Source organism: Euprymna scolopes, chromosome 6 (genome assembly GCF_053919585.1).
Source record: "Euprymna scolopes isolate OS-2025 chromosome 6, ASM5391958v1, whole genome shotgun sequence".
NCBI classification, from domain to species: domain Eukaryota; kingdom Metazoa; phylum Mollusca; class Cephalopoda; order Sepiida; family Sepiolidae; genus Euprymna; species Euprymna scolopes.
This window is the reverse complement of record NC_136487.1, coordinates 42,059,637-42,080,440: the sequence shown is the minus strand read 5'-3', so window position 1 is coordinate 42,080,440 and position 20,804 is coordinate 42,059,637.

The following is a 20,804-nucleotide window of genomic DNA, read 5'->3' as shown; positions in this document are numbered from 1 at the left end:
GATTAAGCCTTTTAATGGCGACGGTGATGTGGTGGCGTGGCTTAAAAAAGTGGACCTTGTAGCAAGGATTTAGAGGCTGGATGATGTGGCCGCAGTAATACCACTGTTTCTAGAAGGGGACGCACTGGCTCTCTATTTGGAGCTCAGCGAGCGGGAACAGAGTGACGCGGACGCCATCAAGGGTCGACTGATCGAAGCTTTTGCAGAGGGGCCTTTCGAGGCCTTTAATAAGTTGAATGAGAAGAGGTGGACTGGTGAATGTCTACGCGAATAAGATAAGGAGATTGGTTGAGTTGTCGGGCATCAGGGGACACGCTACGAGTCACGTAGTCAAGATGACTTTCGTTACCGGGTTCCCGGAAGAGATATCGAAAAGGTTGCAGCAGGTCCCGGGAGTGGAGACGCTGGATGTGAGTGAGCTGCTTAAAACTGCAAAAATCTTGGAGGAACAACAGCAACGGTACAGCCGGATGTAGGCAGGAATCTGCCGAACCAGGGGATCGCATGCGGGGGACCACACATGAGAAGAGACTGCAGGAAGTTCTTGCAACGGACAGTGTGTTACAAATGCAATCGGAGAGGCCATTTAGCGGTAAAATGTACAAGTTCGGGAAACTGGCGAGGGGAGGCCGACGCGCCAGCGGCCGCCCCGATTCGAGAATAGTGGCGCACCCGCAGCAGATGCCCAAACAGAAGATTGCGGTGAAAGGACGGGAAGTTATGGCCCTGATTGACACTGGCTGCACCACTACCATGGTGCACACTACCCTGGTCGGAAGATGGAAAGGGAAGGGTTTAAGTAGTGGCATTCGATGGGTCGCGAGTGAAGGGTCGAGGGAGGAAGAACGCCACTATTGATATTGCTGAACGTCGGATGAGGGTCCATGCAATTGTCACTAATCGCCTGGTGCCTGGTGCCTGGCGTCCAAGCCATCATTGGAATGGATGTTATATGCCGCCTTGGAGGTGTTACCATCACATGTAACAACGTGAGGTTCGGACTAGCTGAGTGCGCGGTGACGGAGCAAGCCCCCAGAGGGATCAACAAGACCGGGGAGGAAAGAAAATTGTCGATCAAAGATCAGGACTTCCGAGCCGAATTCGACGAAGAGCGGTGGACGGTGGAGTGGGCATGGAAACATTAAGCGCCATCGCTGACAAACAGGGTGGCGTGCTACAAAAATTCGCTTAGAGGAGGGGCGAGAAAGGAGTTTGAGCAAGAAGTCGACCGATAGATTGAGAAGGGGATACTGATGCCTTGGACGGATGACGTGGAGTCGGGCATTTTGCCGTTGATGGCTGTTCTGCAAACAACTAAAGGGAAAGTAAGACCGGTCCTGGATTTCCGAGAGCTGAACGGCCATGTTAAGTGCCATATGGGAGGCGACACCGTAGATGTCTGCAGTGAGACCATTAGGGAATGGAGGCAGATGAATGGCGCATCTACGTTGGTAGATCTGAAATCTGCCTATTTGCAACTCCATGTTGCCAAGAAGCTCTGGAAATATGATGCACTTCATTTTCTTGTTCTCTTTCGGTGGAGGAGAAATCCTTCACGACTGAGACAATTTTTATTTTTGCACCTTTTCTCCACGTTAAAAAACGACCCTGGTATCTAACTCTGTCCCGTGGGGAGGCATAGTAAATAGGTACAATGGCGAAACCTACTGCCTTACGCGAGTGGGGTTTGGGTTAAATTCGGCACCCAAGATTATGTCAACTATCCTCAGGAAGATTCTGGAGATAATGGGAAAGGGAGATGGGGTAGTGAGCTCATACATAGACGACATTCTGGTGAATGAGACTGTGGTAACTGCCAAGGAGGTGGTGGCTCATTTGAAGAGGTTCGGGTTGGTCGCCAAAGAGCCGGAAAAATTAGACGGAGGGGCTGCTTTGGGCCTAAAACTGAAACGAGGTGCGTCAGGCGGCCTAGAGTTTCGCAGGGGAAACGAGATCCCACAACTGAAGCAGGAGCTCAATAGACATGAACTTTTTTCCATATGCGGAAAGTTGATCGGACATTACCCCATTGCTAGCAGGTTTAGACGAGCATGCAGCTACATAAAGAGACACGCCGAAGGACGAGGATGGAATGATAAGGTGGGAGAAAAAACGGTCGCCATGATGGAAGAGCCCCTGAAAGACGCAGAACGGCAAGACCCAGTCCGGGGAACCTGGAATGTACCGCGAACATTGGATGGAGTCGTGTGGTGCGATGCGAGCAGCATTGCAACAGGGGTCGTTTTGGAAATTGGAGGAGTAGTTGCAGAAGATGCAGCCTGGTTGAGGAAAAAGAATGACGTCAGGCACATCAATGTGGCGGAATTAGACCCGTCAATAAAAGGAGTCAATCTGGACTTGAAATGAGGACTACGTGACATCTGCATCAAAACAGACTCTGCCACGGTGCTTGCTTGACTAAAGTCTCTCATTTCAAGCGAAAAAAGGATAAAAACGAAAGGGGCTGCGGAGATGTTAGTGAAGCGCAGGCTTGGGGTGCTGGCTGAGCTGATGCAAGAGTTTTGTTTGAAGCTTCGCGTAGATATGGTGGCTTCTGAAAAGAACTGAGCAGATGCTCTCACGAGAGTGAAGAAGAGTTGGCTGTTGCCAAAGAAAGATGTTGTTGCTGCATCCGATCTAGATGATGTTGGCGTGTGAGAACTGCACAATTTGCACCATATGGGGGTAGAGAGGACTTGGTACTTAGTGAAAAAAGTCGACCCGATGATCACCAAGGAGCAAGTGAGGCAAGTGGTCAAGACATGCGACAGATGTCAGTCGATTGATCCTGCTCCAAGCACGCATGAAGCTGGCCAGTTGGAGTAGTGTGGGACCTCGAAGAGACTGGCATGCGATGTAACCCATTACAGGGGTGGACTACCTGACCATGATTGACTGTGGGCCCGGGCGATTTGCCCTATGGAAGAAGCTACGTGGAGGAACAGGCAATGAAATAGCGACAATCCCTGATGAAGTGTTTTTGGAGCAAGGCCCCGTGGAAGAGTTGGTAACCGACAACGGGACTGCATTCAAGTCAGTAGCAGTGACAGAAGTACTGAAGAAATGGAAGATCCAACAATTTTTCGGAGCTGCCTACAGACCCAGGGGCAATGGGATCGTGGAGAGAAATAACCGCACCATAAAGGCCGTTGCGGAAAGAGGAGACACCTCACCTGTGCAAGCCGTCTTCTGGTATAACATGTCGCCTAAACTGGGACAAGTACCAGAGACGGTCTCGCAACTGTCAACGTTTGCATATTCCTGGAGACATCCCAGGGTGGAGCCGGCAAGCCGAGAAGTAGAGGCCACAGGGACAATTAAACTCGGGGACGAGGTATGGTTGAAGCTACCGGGGGCGCGCTGCACCACACAATGGAGTAGAGGTCGCGTGACTGGGAGGAACACTAGTAACAACATTGTGGTGGAAGGAGTCCCAGGGCACATTCTCGACGTCAGACCAGTGGAGGGCGAAGCAGTGGAGGGAAGTGTGCAGCCACAGGAGGAGGACGAGACACCTCAGAGGCCAAGTAGAGAGAGGCGACCACCACAGTGGATGAGAGACTACGAAATGTGATCTTAAGATCAGGGAGGCATGTGGTTAGAAGCAAGAAAGAGAAGTCTTACCGTGGGTGCTTAGCGAGTGAGTTCAGGCGAAGAAAAAGAAAGAACAAACATGGCGACCAGCATTTTTATTTCGTCCGTTCTCGCGTAATCTCGTGTGTGCGTGAAGATGGAAACTATAAAACGATGTTCATTTCTCGGTGCTGGGAGATTATTCCCGATCAGGCAGGAGAGAAGGCAACGAGAGTATAGATAGAGGTCTGTAGCGATAATCTTTCTTGAACATTCCGTTTGTGTATTTGAGGTGAAACCCCCATCCCATTATACCTCATGTATTTTTAAATTTAATGAATAAAGCTCACTATAAATATTTAAAACACTAAGTGGAAGCATGAGTTTCCTTGAGTTTATCATTTTTCAGAATCAGCATCCGTAGGAAAAACGTGTTTAAGCTATGATATTCTATGTACCCTCTCGCCACGCAATACGACCGTAAGGAAAATATGTTAATTGCATTCGATTTTATAAAGCTCTGAACGTTTTATAAATACTTTATCCGTTTATACTCATTTAGTTTGTATTAATTTTACATTTTAGTTATTATTTGAATAAAAAAAATTATAAAATTAGTCTTTTTTATGAACAATGTTTAGATATATTATTTTAATTACAAAACAGATTTAATCAGAAAATATAGTGTATTCCTTTCAGTATTCCTTTCAGTATTCCTTTCAGTATTTCTCCAGTCTTTTGTAACCTAACATTCTTATTTATTTATCAGTTGAATTAAAATTAATTTCCGATGATATCAATACCACATCCAATTACTCGTACCTCATCCAATAAATTAAAACATTCCTCTCCATGTAAATACATTTCTGCTCGTATGTTTTATTAAAATTATTGGACTAATTTTTATTTATACGAGGGGCGTGCAATAAGTAATGCCCCTGACCCACTTCCCATAAGAGTAGAGCAACGAAAATTGACAAAGTTATTAGTCTTTCTCTACATAGGAACCACCCAGAGTAATCCATTTCTCCCATCGTTTGATGCAGCTGTGGAGACCGGTTTTTTAGAATACCCCAGGTTGGTCCACCAACCACGACGTGATCTTCCAAAATGGCAGCCTTAGCTCTACGAACAGATTCCTCATCAATGGCAGAAGGGGGGAGGCGACCATGTCTGGGAGCTGTTTCCACAGACTTCCGGCCATGTTTGAATTCACGATGCCAGCGTTTTACAAGGTAATATGCTGGGGCATTATCACCATAAGTCTGTTTCATTTCATCAAAAGTATCATGTGGTGTGCGTCCTTTCAAATACAAAAACCGGATCACTGCTCGACATTCAACAGGCTCCATTTCACACCTGACTCAGTTCAAACACCTGTAAAACAGAAACCACAATTAGTTCAGAGCTGTAATTTGCCACATAACCCGTAGAGATATAAATCATTGAACCTGCAAAATTTAAGCTAGATAAGACAACTGGAAGTGGGTCAGGGACATTACTTATTGCACGCCCCTCGTAAATGTAATACATACAGAACACTATAATATGGATACAAAATTAAAGCACTAAGCGGAAGCATGGTTTCCTTAATTTAATCAATTTTCAAAATCAGCATCTGTAAGAAAAACGTGTTTAAGTTATGACATTCCATTTACTTTCTCGCCAAGAAACACAACTTTAGAAGAAAGCATCTCAATTGCATTCGATTTCACCGTTTTTTAAAAATATATATTTGTCCATTTAACTAGTCTCGATACATATATACTATTTTATTTTAAATTAATTTTTCATTTTAGTTATTATTTAAATCAAGAATTATCTGCATGGAAGCTATTATTAACATCCTCCAAACGAAAACAATTTCCAGTTCCATCCGATGCTGCGATAATACTTTTTTATAGTTATGAGAAATATGAACGTTTATTATTATTTATACATTTGATAATTAACGAACAATATAAGTAACATTTATAGCTAGTAAAAAAAAGTAACGCAATTGATATGGGATTAACAGGTGGAATAAAGAGTTTACTGGGTTCTGCAATTTTTCTGTGGACTTTCTTGATATTTATTTATATTCGACATATTACAAGTCACGAAAGATCTTAATCACCGATGAATAATAGTTTGCATCATTTCTATTAAACGAAGTCAATAATAATATTATTTTGTTATAAAAAAAAAGCGTTCATTTCTGTCTATGATAAAATTTACTTCGCTGACTCCCTTTTAGACATATGTACATAAATACATATCTCAGGTAAAAATAGTTAATTGCATGAATATACAAGTATTTATCTATATAATTATGTAATTAGTATTTTTCTTTCTACATCCACGAAAATAGAGAATTGAACATAGGCGTTATAAACAATTCGAATACAGTCCCGGTTTATGTTTATAATTGATGCGCGTTTTCTGAAATTGTCAATTTGCTCCACTCGATTTAATTACTTGCTACATTAATTCCGGCATGACTCACAAAATAGCTATGCATGGAGGTTGTCGCAAAGAAAACCACTACCACCATCATCTCCACCGGCTTACACCAGGACTATATACGATAATTTTCCAAACTAATGACGCCAGACATCCATTTTTGAAATAAAGAAAATGTGAGCTAAAATTTCACAAAATGCTGACTTCGATATAAAGAGAGATAGAGAAAGAGAAGGATTAAGAGAGAGAGAGAGAGAGAGAGAGAGAGAGAGAGAGAGAGAGAGAGAGAGAGAGAGAGAGATAATTGAGTCCTTTTTATACAAATTTTAGTTCCTTCATATTTTACTAACTATTTACTAATCTACTTTTCATTTTAGCATTTGTTTGGTTTGATTGTTTTTGTTTTATGGCATATCAACCCTTTTCGGGTTATTTAATGCTGAATACGGTTATTTTGGAAATGGTATTCATGTCGCATCCAGTTATTTTGTAGAAGGTTTTTATTCTTCAAGCTCTTTGTATCTTCAATCGCTAGTTTGTAGTGTTTGGTTTGGTTGTTTTATAGTGGATTTTATCGTTTTTGTTCCCTGTTCTGCAGAACATGAATGAGTTTTGCAATGGAAGAGGGGAAAGGGTTACAGTATTAATGTTTGGTATATTTTAAGTTAGAAAACCAGTCAGGAAGTAGGGTAGATAGAAAGAGAAAGGGGAAATGAGAAGAGTTTTAATAAAAAAATTTAATCTTTACAATTTCAAACTATATATCTTATAATACTTTCCCTTATTTTCACTCCTTGGTCTGCTTTAAAAGTATTTTCACAAAATACATTCTTCTTTATCATTAGTCAGAACAAAAACCGTATTTTTCTTTATTGTATTTGAGTACATATTTGTTATATATGTCTTGTAAGTGATTATACAGGGTGACAAAAAACGGGCCCAACTCTAATTAGGCCCAATTTCTTAGTGTTTTGTCCGAATGAAATGAAACTTTGGTCATAACTAGTTTATTATATTCAAAACATCACATAAACACACTAGGGTCTTTTGCCCCTTTTCTCCGTTCTACAGCATATGTTCTAGATGACCTTCATTTAGCTTTTGTTTTTTGGGTCACCCTGTATGGTAAGTATTTAAAAAGCTTAGTGTGACTAAGAATCACTGATCACGTTTTTATGTAAGAAAACTAGGTTTTTTTTTTATATAAGATGAAAAAGCTAGTTTTTTTTTTTAAATATAAGATGTAATTTTCTTCAGAAGTTTTAATCAACGTAATTATTTTATTTTAGAAATATAAACGCTAATTGAAAATTAGTCGATATAGACATTTTGATAAATAAATATGTTTTTCAGTAATTTCCATTAAATATTAGGATATCCATACAGTTTTTAGCTATCATAGAAATATAAAGATTTATAAAACCGTGAGTATTTCTTGTTAATTGGCTTGTTATTTACTAACAGATGACGTGACAAACATAACGGTATCCAGTAAAACATACAAAGATGGTGACAATATATTTTATTAGGATATGATGTACACAAAGAATCTATAAAAAGGAGAGGAACAGTAAAATATGGGAAAGGATACAGATGTAAAAGTCAGATGGGAGATAATAATAAGAATCACCGGTAAATGAGATAAAAGGGGAAAGATAGACAAGGAGATTGAAAACTGCTGCGTCTTCAATGATTAAGAAAAAAAATTCTATCTTTTATCACTACTGAATAACACAAGAAAAGGAATTACATTTTCAAAAAGTTAAAAAGCTTTTCCAATCTTGCATTCTAGTGATGATGCCCAGATAACAATATAAACTATTTAACCAGTTTAGGGGTACGCATTTTATCAACTCGGCTTATTTATGGGATTCTAAACTTTTTATGTAGTCTGTTTGAGATCCAGCTGATTAAACACTGGTAGTTGAAACACTTCGGGGCCCGTGGCGCAGTTGATAGAGGTGTTGAGTCCCTACGATTTCCAGGTGAGCATTTTCTGAAGATAGCAGTTTTAATTCGTACCCAAAGCAGGCAAGAGGATTTGTTGGCCAAAACGTTGTCAGACAACAACAGCTATGGAAGATAGTAATGCGTATTTTTCTAGTTCAATTTAATAATCAGATGAGGGTTTTGTAAATGCATTCTATATAGCAATTATGAAACGAAGCAAATGTTATTGATTCAATGCTTATTACATAGTACATATGATTCGGATAATCAATATAGAATTTTAGATATAGACTGCTAACAAATGTACATTATATCGTTGTTTGGAATATGTCGAGATGGATATTGAAATATGGATAATAAAACATCTTGTAGAGTTCGTGTGCAACTGAGACCGACGAATTGAGGTCGTTACTAAATTGACACAATTGTTTTCGGACAACATGAAAGGCTAGGCGTAAATAATCGGACACTTGCGATCAATATCAATTGATTGTTTGCATAACGGAAGCTTGACTAATAGATGTCGTACAAGCTTAACGAACATAAAGTAAATAATCAATATGTTCCTTGAATATATTATTTAATCGATTTACAGTTGATACTTTAAAATAATATGCGACAACCAAATCGATGTTTGGGTGAATGTGAAATCTGATGGAAACGTTTTGTTTATGTAAAGTAGGATTACTCGATCAAAGTTTTCTTATTCCAGCTAAAAATAAAAATATGCATAAAAAATTACTCTCTAGATTGTTCATTGTCTCAATAAGCGCACTACCACTTCATGATGCATTTCTTGTTTAAAAAACGGATTCTGCCAATTTTCTTGCGTTCTATAAAACTGCCCTGTTAGTCTCGAAAAAAAAAAATTTACAAAGATTTTTTGAAAAAAGAAACAAGAGCACGCCAGTTTGTCTAACTTAAAATCGGTGACTTCTTATTTTTGACATAAGAATCCCAGGTTGCTCGAATGATGTGCCTAAATATCATGTGAATAGAAAATCAGCAGGCACCATTTGTCGTGCCTTAATTTATAGTACATGAATAGTATAACCCACTTATATATATATATATATATATATATATATGCATAATCAATTGCTTAGAGTTTTCTAAAATCAAACAAAATATAAAATGTACTGCCAAAAATATAGTAAAGTGCAACAAGCCATGTAAAAGAACTGTTAGAAGATGTGTAAGTTTCTATAATGCCTGAGTGTTTGTACAAAGCAACTGTAAATTTTGATATGATAGACATTGTCATTGGTAGGCTGTTCCTCAGAGCAGAAATACAGCCATTTGATTAACGAAACAAAAACACCTATGATACATCTTTCATTGGCTCATGTGGAGTATATTTTAATTCCTGTTGATTATGCCCTTTTGCACCATCCATTGCTCGAGTGAGGGTTCGGGTTACGAACAGTTATGTATTATCGCTGTTGGCAGCTGATGATTAACCTTATCAAGAAAGGACATGTAACGAGCATTCGTGCGAAGTACTGATCTCCCCCAATAAGAATCTAAAGTTTAAAATGGCAATTTGCTTTGGCAGTTTGTTGGATAAATGCAGAAATAAACACATAAAAAGAAAAATAGTCTAAGAAGAATACTTCTTACTTCTTATTTTATTAGTAAATAAATGTTACTGTTTTTTAAAACTGGAATACATAAAATCCTTAGAAATGTATTTATTTTAATGTTTATTTTTATTTTGTAGCAATAAAGTTAGAGATTAAATCATGATTATTTTTCTTACTCATCAAAAATATTTTATCAAGTTGATTTATGAAAGTTTGAGTTTAGAGATCAAATACTGAAATTACATTCTTACCAAGCTAACAATTCTTTTAGCAAACCGTGAACAATTAAAGCGCAATAGAATGATCCGATGCATAAAAATAGCTACCATCACATTTTAGCATCTAAAAATTGATATATACAGGATTAATCACTTTTATAAGAGGATACTGAAGGCCCCCCCAAAATTCTCTGATAAAATAGAATATATTACTACATTGCTCTCTAGCGCATAAAGTCATTAGTATAAATAATTGAATACAGGTATTTTTGTTTCAAACAATAACTCGTTAGTAGTTCAGTGCAATATGTTTTGGAGTTAAGCGAATATATGTTGCGTTCTGAATCATGATTGGCGAGTGTCGTGACCCCTTAATCTTTACGACTATGCACTCCTAACAACTTCTGATATTTGATCTTTTAACACTCAGGCTTATGTGGAACGAATCAGTGGGGGAATAAAATGTCGCCGCTTAAAGAACCAAATCCGTTTCCACTCCGTTCTGCATCATTAACGTTGCCTAATTGCAGTTAAAATTTTCTAAGAAAACTTTATTCCGCCAGTCAACCACAATCACTCCCATTCCGTGGTGTTTTCGAAGAGTGTGTTAATTAACGTTGTTATTGTTTATAACAAGCGATTTCTGACATTTTATTTGGATTGCTTGGCAACTTTTCTTCACCCCCAGCAACAAATTCATCCTTCCTCGACTGGACTGCACTCATCTCTTCTTTCTACGGATTGCCCCAAAACCCCCTCGGGGGTCCGGGCGACAAGATCACAGTGTAGTATCTGTTCCGGCAGATACTACACTTAAGATAATTTGTACCAGTCAATGGAGGGGAAACCCTCTATACTGGGACAATTATTATTTTTGGTAACCAGAGTGACCCCTTTTAGGGGAGCTGGTTTTTACCTCACATTAAAAACGGCCTTGTGCCTAATTTGCTCAGTGGGGGAGCAAATAAATACCATCTCTTCTTTCTACGGATTTTGAAGCAACGTGGGCGTGGAAGGAAACAGAGAAAGACCAGTCGAAACATGTGGTGATTACGAAACCATCGGTCAACTTGGTTTCGTGAAGATATTGTACCACAGATACATGAGATCATAACCCCCCCAAACAAAAGTCCAACAGTTATTCTGGTCACCCAGAACAACTCTAAACGTATAGCATTTTGGCTTGATCGTCTACACAGAGACAGGGGTTGACAAAATTTTCTGCTTATTTCGTTTCAATAAGAAAAGTCTGCTAATCAAGGGAGACAAGTACGGTTCACGCCACGTTGTGAATGCTGTCATTGATCCGCAGTTCACAGCACTCTTTCCGGTGTTGAAGTAGGCACTCCCTTCCCGATATATGGTTCTTTGAAAAATAACTCAATTTGACCGTCGGGTCTGGTAGCAATGCCAACTCCTTCGCAAAAGCAATAAGTAAAAACTCCTGTCATTGGATTTCTTTTTTACAACAAATTATATTAACAGAAAAACTACAAGTTCTAATAGCATACCACGGTACAAAGATAAAAGTATAGATACGTAAAAATAATCACTTCATATTTCATATTTCAACAGTTTTCGTCTCGCCTACGTCCGAGAGCGCTTTTTCCTGGATAACGGTTATCTATAATTCCGAATTCAATTTTCATGTATGATAACGTCAACACATTTACGTGAATCTGATTGTTTTCCCTTCTCTGCTTTATGTATCACGAACAGTAAGCAGCGATGAATGCGGGGTTGGAATGGGAAAGTCTTCCGACAGTAATCTTGTCAGTTGGTCGAATCAAATACAATATGTAAAGAAATTGTTTAGCAGCTTAGAAGCGAGAGATATTAATACTAACAGCAGAAAGTCGATTTAAATGAGTCGTTTTGGGAGCTGGCTGGTTTATATTCAACTGGCCTTCAGTGTCATTTCTCTCATCTGTTCTCTCATCTGACGGAGCGAATACACTTTACTTCACCGTAGGGAGCCACATTGGCTAAATAATTTTTAGTTGTTAGCTGGGTAACAGATTTGTTCTTTAAAAAGTAAATAATTATTAAACCTGAATGGTCATCTACGAAATTCAACACATATCTATAATGTTCTTTGGCCATCGGTTCCACGGGACCGTTCAAGTCACAATGCACCAGTGATAGGATTTTCTTGGCCCTTTTATCTGGTATCTTGTTTTGATAGTTTATCACTTTTCCCTGCGGACAAACGTCGCAGTTAAAGTTTTTGGTGTTTTTATTTTCATTCCATCAAATATAGTCGGCAACCTTTTGATATCAGGAATATTGCAGTGTCCAAGAATTTTATGCCATATGTGTAAATCATGGCAGGCGGTTTTCGATGGGACTACGCTATTTAAATAATATAGTCTTCCATTTTCTCTAATGTCGAATACAGTTCCATTCTGGTATACCAGTTTTTATTTATTGGGGTTAAAGTTTATATTTTCACCTTGTTTAATGGCAGCTTGGACAGAAAATATATTTTGTTTAAATTCCGGGATTAGAAGAGCGTTTTCTAGAATACAGAAACATTGTTCACCTTTATTGTTCCTTAGCAAGATTTTAGCATCGCCTCTTTCCAAAACGATATCGTTTACTCGACTGCCGTCAGCAAGTACTACGAAATGATTTTGAGGCTTATAGTTGGGAGCAAAATTGATAAAATCAATCGACAGGAAAATTATTATTGTTTGTTGAAGCGTTAAACGTGCATGACAATAAGAATGTATGTTCGTTAACGAAGTACTCCACATTTTTAATGGAGTCGCCCTTTTAAGTTCTGTATCTACATTGGACACCATTGTGATTATGTCACCCACACTTATAGGAAATAAATTTTGTACTTTTCTTAAGAGAAAAAATTGTTTTTGGAAAGTTGCGTTTTTAATTCCCGGTATGGGGTTAATTTACTTTTGGTGGTTTTGTGTGTGCATTTTTAAATTTCATGTTATTTGTAGATTCGTTTTTTTCTGTGATCATATTTTCAGTATCCTCGTAACTTCTAAGTGCCACCTTGAATTGACTTAAAGTCATGGGTTTTTCTTTCTGAGTTATCACGGTGGTAAATCGCTTGAAATCACTCGGTAATCCCTTGGGGGACCATGGAAATTAACAGACGCTCGCTAATAAATTCACCAGACATGTTTAAAGAATTTGCGGTCATTTCAGCTCTTATAATACAATATGTAATGGTTTCGGCTTCCATTCGTTTTAGAGAGGTCAGTTCAATATATAAAGAAATAATTTTGAATTTTTCTTTCGATAAATAATGCTCTCTCACTGGGCCCATAACCTATAGAAGTGTAAGCCATGTTTAGTTTCAAAACAGTTTCCGATGGTTAATTGTTCTACACAAGTCTTGGAGGTGACTAGTTCTCAGTAGACAGTTATCGAGTCGGAATCCACAGAGCAAAAGATTCTTTCCGTGTTGACGCGAACAAAACATATGCAAAGTTGACACAGAAAGGTTTAATATTTATGGAGCAATTCTGGTTTCTGATTGGTTTGTAGCAGCACGCGAATTAATTCGATACGTCAGTTCCTAGCAGCATCGTTTATAAATAGAATCTCTCGACTGTGCGGGACCATATATCTTACAAAACAGTCAACCTTTTATAGGCGTACACACTCTTTAATAATTCGTATGGATAAAGCCACTGTCAATAGTTGCCCCAATTTTTTCTCTCTTTCCCTAAAACTAAACGAAACTTTCATGAGCTAAGCTGAGATTCTCTCCTAAAACTGCCTGTTTTTGTATCAATACCACGGGATTGCTTTTCAACTGTTTGTAACATAGTGCCCATGAGCGCGTGGAAAAATATCAGCAGCAGCGAAGGATGACTGTCTTTCGATATATTAGCAGCAGCAACAATGCAACAATGCGCATATGCAACTTTAAAAGTGTGCGCGAGATGAACAAACAGAAACAATGTCGACATCGAAGAAAATGGACGTGTAAAGTCGAAAGCGAAAAATGACTTGCTATTGTAGGCGTTAGATGGACGATTTTAGATGGACGATGGCGAGAGACTTTTGTGATATCGAGACGTGAGAGTACGATAATAAAACTTATGTTTAAAAGATTAAAAATGTCAAACCAGATTTTATTCATTTCTTTCCAGTTTTATTTTCATAAATTACTAAAGAAAATGTAACAGTAACGTTACATATCTACGACATGATCGTTTAAAGTCAAATATAAACAAATTCATATTGAATCATCCTTCGAAATAAACAAGTTTTCCCAATCACCACAATCATTATCAATTATCACAGTGTTTTCGCACTGTCTACCTAGCACTCATTACCCCTTATCCTCGAATGGCATTGAGGCTTTGGCAAATAGTAACACGTTAGTAAAAATACAATGATGAACAATAAAATATTGCGTAAAAAGATAATTTTTATAATTTACAACATGGAGTCAGTTAAGCTTTATTTTTGAAATTTTACCTTTGGTTGAGTTCATTCCAAGATTGCCCTCCTTTTCCAAGCTAAATATTCTGACTATAACGGACAAGGTAAAATATGCATTTAGCTGTAACTTCAGCTATTAAGGAAAAGGTAACCCGTGTTCAATTAATACATTACTGCATTACAATATCACTAAAATCTTTGATATTTTATGACATATACACACCTAACGTACACATAGGAAATTCGTTTCAACATTAATCCTCCTATTTTTTTTATTCAAATAGTTGAGAAGCTATGAAAATGGGAGCGATATCATTGTAACTAGCGACCTTTTGTGCTCAATAATTTATTTTTCTACATAGCCACCAGTCTTCTCCATGCATATTTGTCCGGGAATCCAATAACGGATCCATACTTATGATTTACGTTCATGATAGGGGTTGATTTCTTAGAATGTTACACCATGAATATCTGCCACAGAAAGATGAAACTTTCAGTCATGAATGCATAAGTTCAGTCATCATAGCAAGAGAATATGCAATCACGTCTGATCCATTCGGGCGGAATAAAAAACATAGCATTACTTTCGAGACGTCTCTCACAGTATGCGCGTACACTTAAATCAAGTTCGTTACATTGACATCTGTGTTTTTCGAAAGCATTATTTTGCAGCTGCGCTTTGATGGAATTATGCACTCTCTGCGCGTTTAGTAATTTTAATATTACTTTTTATTTATTTTATATTTATCTTGCATTTTTATTTTCTTTCTCTTGAACATTTTCCGCATGATCATACATTTATATATGCGTGCCTGTTAGCATCAATTTTTTGTTCGTGTAATTTTCCGATATTATTTTAGTATTGAAGCCAGCAGTCTTTGTGCTTCGATTGAAGGCATAATATCATTGCAAAAAATACAAGAACTTTTAAATCGTAAACATGTTATTTACTTTCTTGATCGTTACATCAAAACAAGCACATTAGGAATATTTAAGAAGATATAAAAAATGGATACATTAAATAGTATTTTTTTCGACAATTCGGGTTTTATAATGTCCTAAAATTATAGTATACCATTAGGTGTGCGTTTATACACATTCTGTTTGTACCTAGGTTACCACCTTTCATACAGAACTAAATCAGATCCCCAGATAAACAAAAATAATGCTAGCTAATTGATACCACGTGGCTAAGACAAACAATGAATTGTTCCAAATCTAATATTTTTTGTCAGCTAAAGCAGTACAATTTTAAATAAATTCATTACATGATCAGACTTAGCTAAGCATTATTTTTACGGTAAGAAAACCAAATATATATTAGTTTGAATTAATTAAACTGCTGTATTTAAAAAATAAATCATAACTAAAAAAGAAACATATTCGACGTTTTTTAAATAATATTTAGTATGCAATGGCATTTTTTTAAATTATAGATACACTAAAAGCCATTGGATTTAAAGGAAATATTATTATCAAAAATATACAGATTATGTAGAATGCGATGTGAAACATTTATTTACGTATTGTTTTTTAATTAATTTTAACCATTACAAAAGCAAGACTTCTAAAGAAAATTATTTTAGGAAAGTTATTTCTTTAAAAGTCTTGCATTAATTTAACATATGTAATGTAATATGCGCTTATTCTTGTTCAATTACGTATTAAGTAAAATATATATTGATATACATTTTGTAAGAAAATGATTTAATATTTGTTTTAAACCAAACCAAAATACAAGTTATTGCATACAATTCTCATACAATTCTCAAAAATGGGCGCTGGGTATGATTTTAAAGTACATCTAAGTATCAATCGCCAATGGGTTTGTAAATTTATTACTGAGTTACTTTTACGCCAAGGTGTATTCTGACCAGGAGTAGCCCGTGTCAGCTACCTTCTGGGGTGTAAAGAAATTTTATCTCGTATACGAAATTAAACGGTATTACTCTTCACCAGTTTTTTAAACGAGTTCTTCAAATCTAAATTAATACAGAATAACCCGGCTTCCAAAATTGATAAAAGTTCCATTATTATATTTTTATTATGGGGTGGAGCAGGAATGCCCGAACATTCTGACTCGAGGGAAATAAAGCCAAAAATATCCACGCATTAATATGGGAGGGGAGAATATTTTTAAATATCGTTCTAAACTGGGAATGGAGCAACGGACTATATTAAGTAGATATTAATAAGACCCTCTTACTTTTTTTAATGGAGAGTAAACAATGCACTATGGATGAAGTACTGAGGCTGCTGTATTGCCATTTGGTGAATGGATTCTGGTGGAGCCTCTCGATGCCATACTAGTGGGGAATTGTTACGGCTTTACCTTATCATGTACTACAAAAATCCTATCTTTTTCTCTCTTACTTTCCTCTCTGTCCTGCTCTAACCAATCTGTCGACGTGTTCCACAAATCCCAAGACCTCAACATGAAATATCTCCAGAAATGGAACATGAATAAACCTAGAACCCCATCTTCCAACGTAAACCCCTACCATCAAATCTCCTTCTCCAACATCAGGGGTCTACGTTCCAATCTTCCGGAGGTTGAAACACAATTACAGGAGCCGATCACTTCTCTAGATGAGTTCATAATTAACGGATACTGTAAATATCTAAATCTGACCCCCGAGATCACTATGGGCATGGAATATGTGCCTACATTAAAGATGGCTTTCCGTGTAGGGATATCTCCAGAGAAGACCCTAATTTACCTTATATGTGCTTCCGGGTTGCACTTGCTTACACCACCACATTTATATTTGCCCTCTATCGCCCCCACAACAGTGGGGTTACTATCTTTAAGAGCATATCTGAGAAAATTGACCACATCCTGTCTGCTCATCCTTCGGCTAACATTCACATTTGCGGTAATTTCAATGTCCATAATGTGGAATGGATGATCCACTCAAATAAGAGAGATGACGAGGGGAGGTTCTGTCATGATTTTGCCATTGCCTATGAACTCACTCAGATTGTTCACGAACCCACCCGTGTGTCCGATACTACCGGTCAGTATGCAAGCCTTCTAGACCTTTTTCTCACAACTTCCTCTGAGTGTGCATGTTCCGTTTTATCTCATCTGAGATCCTCCGACCACCACATTGTATTAGTTAAGATAAAATGAAATTTAATAAGTATTCAGACGTACCTCTCCACCGTACTGTATATCGATACTCTACGGCTGACTTGGATAGTTTCCGTACATTAATATCTGATCTACCTCTGAATTCCATGTTTAAAAAGAATGTGTCCTCTATAGTATCATACCTGACTGAATGGTTAATTGATTCCAGTAAAGCAACTGGCTCTGACGGCATTCCAATTATAGTGTTGAAAAAGCTTAAACCAGAACTTGCCCTCATACTTACAAAACTGTTTAAGCGTTGCCTTAAGGAGAAGTGCTTTCCAACACCCAGAAAAACCTCATCAGGATGCCCTGTATTTAAGAATTCAGGTGATAACTCGTCTCCCTCTCAGTACAGACCAATAGGTCTCCTGTGTGTCATGAGTAAGCTGATGGAATCCATATTAAATAGAGAAATAGTCAACCACTTCAGCAGAAATAACCTTCTTAGTGACATGCAGTATGGTTTCCGTTCTGCTAGATCTACAGCAGATGTGCTAACGTTTATATCTCATAGGATTAGTGAATCTCTTGACAAAGGCTTTCTTTTCTAGGGCAATTGCTCTTGACATATCAAAAGCCTTCGATAAGGTATTGCATAAGGGTCTACTTCACAAGATTTCCATCTATGGTATAACTGGAAATGTTTTCTCAATTATTAAATCATTTCTCTCTGATAGGCTCATAAGAGTAGTAGTTGATGGACAGAAATCAGAGTCCCTCAGTATTAATGCTGGAGTCCCTCAGGGGTCCATCCTGGGCCCAACTCTCTTTCTGATCTACATCAATGATCTCCCAAAACACATACTTAAATCATTCGTTGACATCTATGCTAATAACACGACCATCTATGGCAACACATCAAAGGCCGTAAATGACAAAGTTCTCTCTGATTCCCTCTCCTCTGATCTTGACCGCGTGGTACAATGGGGGAAGAGGTGGCTGGTTACTTTTAATGTATCTGAAATCAAGCTTCTATCTTTACATCATCAATGCTCTGATCCTCATCTGGCATCAATTGAAATAGATGCCTCTAGTTTTGAGAAGGCCCCGTGTTTTGAAAAGCTTCTGAGTTTAACCTTTACTCCTGATCTGACCTGGAACACGTACATCAAATATGTTGCCAAGGTTGCTGGGAAGATGATGGGATCCTTCTACCGCTCCAGAAGATATCTCACTACTGATGTAATTCTCTATCTGTATAAAAACCAAGTACGTCCAAGGATGGAGTACTGCTGCCACATCTGGGTAGGAGCTGCTAAAAACAGCCTATCCTGCCTTGACAGAGTACAAAATAGACTTTGTGGCTTAGTGGGAGATTTGTCTTCCCTGCAAGCTTTCTCCCACAGCAGATACGTTGCAAGCCTGGCTTTTGTTTTATCGTTTTTTCTATGGCAAGTGCTCGTCTGAGCTCCAATCTCTAGTCCCCCTCTCCAATCTTTCACGATAAACACCCGTCTAGCTGAAACGACTGTCATTAATTTGTCCATACTCTTTATATGTGCTTCTTTCTTAGAACTGCACAACTGTGCAACTCTCTCCCGTTTGCATGTTTCTCACCTGACTACAACTTGGATGTCTTCAAGTCCAACATGAACAAATTCCCGATGAACAGCCCCCTTTAGTAAGACACTTTGCCAAATCTCTAATACTAACGATTACTACAATACTATCCCATTGATTACTGTACACGTAATAACCCTTATCCTCGAGTGGTTTCTGGGCCTTTATAAGTGATGACCTCATGTAAAAAAAACTGCTTAGGACACCTTTCTCAAAGGTGTATCCCTCTCCCAGAAATTCATCTTTTAATGCCTTTTTCAACCTGTTTTTTAGTCTACCTTGTTTCTAAAATATCAAGACCTCATCAGTAAACGTCATGTGTATGATAAAAACATTGGAATATTTCGTTTGTGCGATATCACTTTCCAGAAATCAAAGCATTTCTCCAACAACCCGACTGACCTGGAGTACTAGTACTTTTCAAAGCACTATTTTTGGGTAAAATGCATTTATCAATTAAATAATGTTTGTGTACAAAATTGACACCTATAAAATTTATTGCACCAAATTAATTAATGGGAAAACCAATTGCATACAAAACCCAGATGCATTTTCGGCATACAGTGACCCAACAATAGTTAACATGCCATGAAACCCCGCAAAATAAAACAACCAATGATGTAAATACAATAACACGTCCGTAATAACAACTGTAAGTCACAATTTTGTAGTAGGTAGCTATAAAATAATGTATTTTCTTAACTTGGTCGGGAACAATTTTTTAAACTACTTAGAAATTATAATATCTTGAATATATTTCAGTTTTACGTGCAGTTGCACTCCAGGTCGTTGTTTCATATTAAAATCAGACTGGCAAGGTTTTGGGCATGCTACCGTTCCGAGATATGGTCCTGTGCAGTTTTAGATAGTCTGCCTTCCTAGGCTTTACCTTGTCGCCTATTTAAGAAGGAATAGGTTTATTACTAATTCTCTGAGACTCTCTTACCGAAAATTGCCGACTAGACTGTCTAGAGAATTTTTTACCGACCAGAATGCCCTTTCTCTAGGGCTCTGGCCTTTCAAATATAACTACATATATCACATTTTCCCACAGTGGGAGTGAGATTAATTGCTTCCGCATACCGCTATATTACATAGGATTACTGTTTATTTTTATCTTGGGCCACAACAAAGCATTTGAAACTGACAAGTTCTGATTCATCGATAGGTCGTATAATACCATTAGTAATTGCCTCTTAGTTTCTTTCCTTTCCTTGCTTCTAGTGAATGTAAGAAAGCGGGGAATTAAAAGACAGAAAGCAAACCTCACAGTGATTTGCTTTATCGGATTACTTCTGTAATTTGCATGCGAGGTATCGGTAGAATGAAAGCAGTTCCGACCTCGAACAGAAAGTCGAATAAAATGCAGTTAACAAAATCCCCTCTTTCCGTTTCATGAATCGCGTTTTAATTAATAACCATATTATTTCAGTACGGTTCGTAAACTGTACACGCACCAAAAAGGATCACTTTGTAAATCAAAGCTATCAGGCAAAACTTGTGACCCTTTGCCAGTGTTGCAAGGTTTGTATGAAACCCTTGTGATGTAAATACTCGTATTCTATTTGGTGTCAACTAAGCAACTGCACATTGACATTCACTTATTTTATTTATGTCCAGGTGTGCACAATGGCATTTGAGCATATCCTGTAATGGAGTCATTATTCTACTTTGTTTACATCTAATATAATTTTCCACTACTTTAACGATATATTCACTATAGTTTTATGTGTAAAAAAGACACTGCTGGAAAAAACAAATTTCTTACAGCTGGCCTTATCAATAAAATACAAAAGTCTGACTTGAAGAATACGCAAAAAACATAGATTAACTAATATTTTATTGAATAAAAATGTAAAGAGAATACAATTCTCGGTTTGACACGGTACTTTTAGATATAACGAAAGGAAAGAGGGAGAGGTA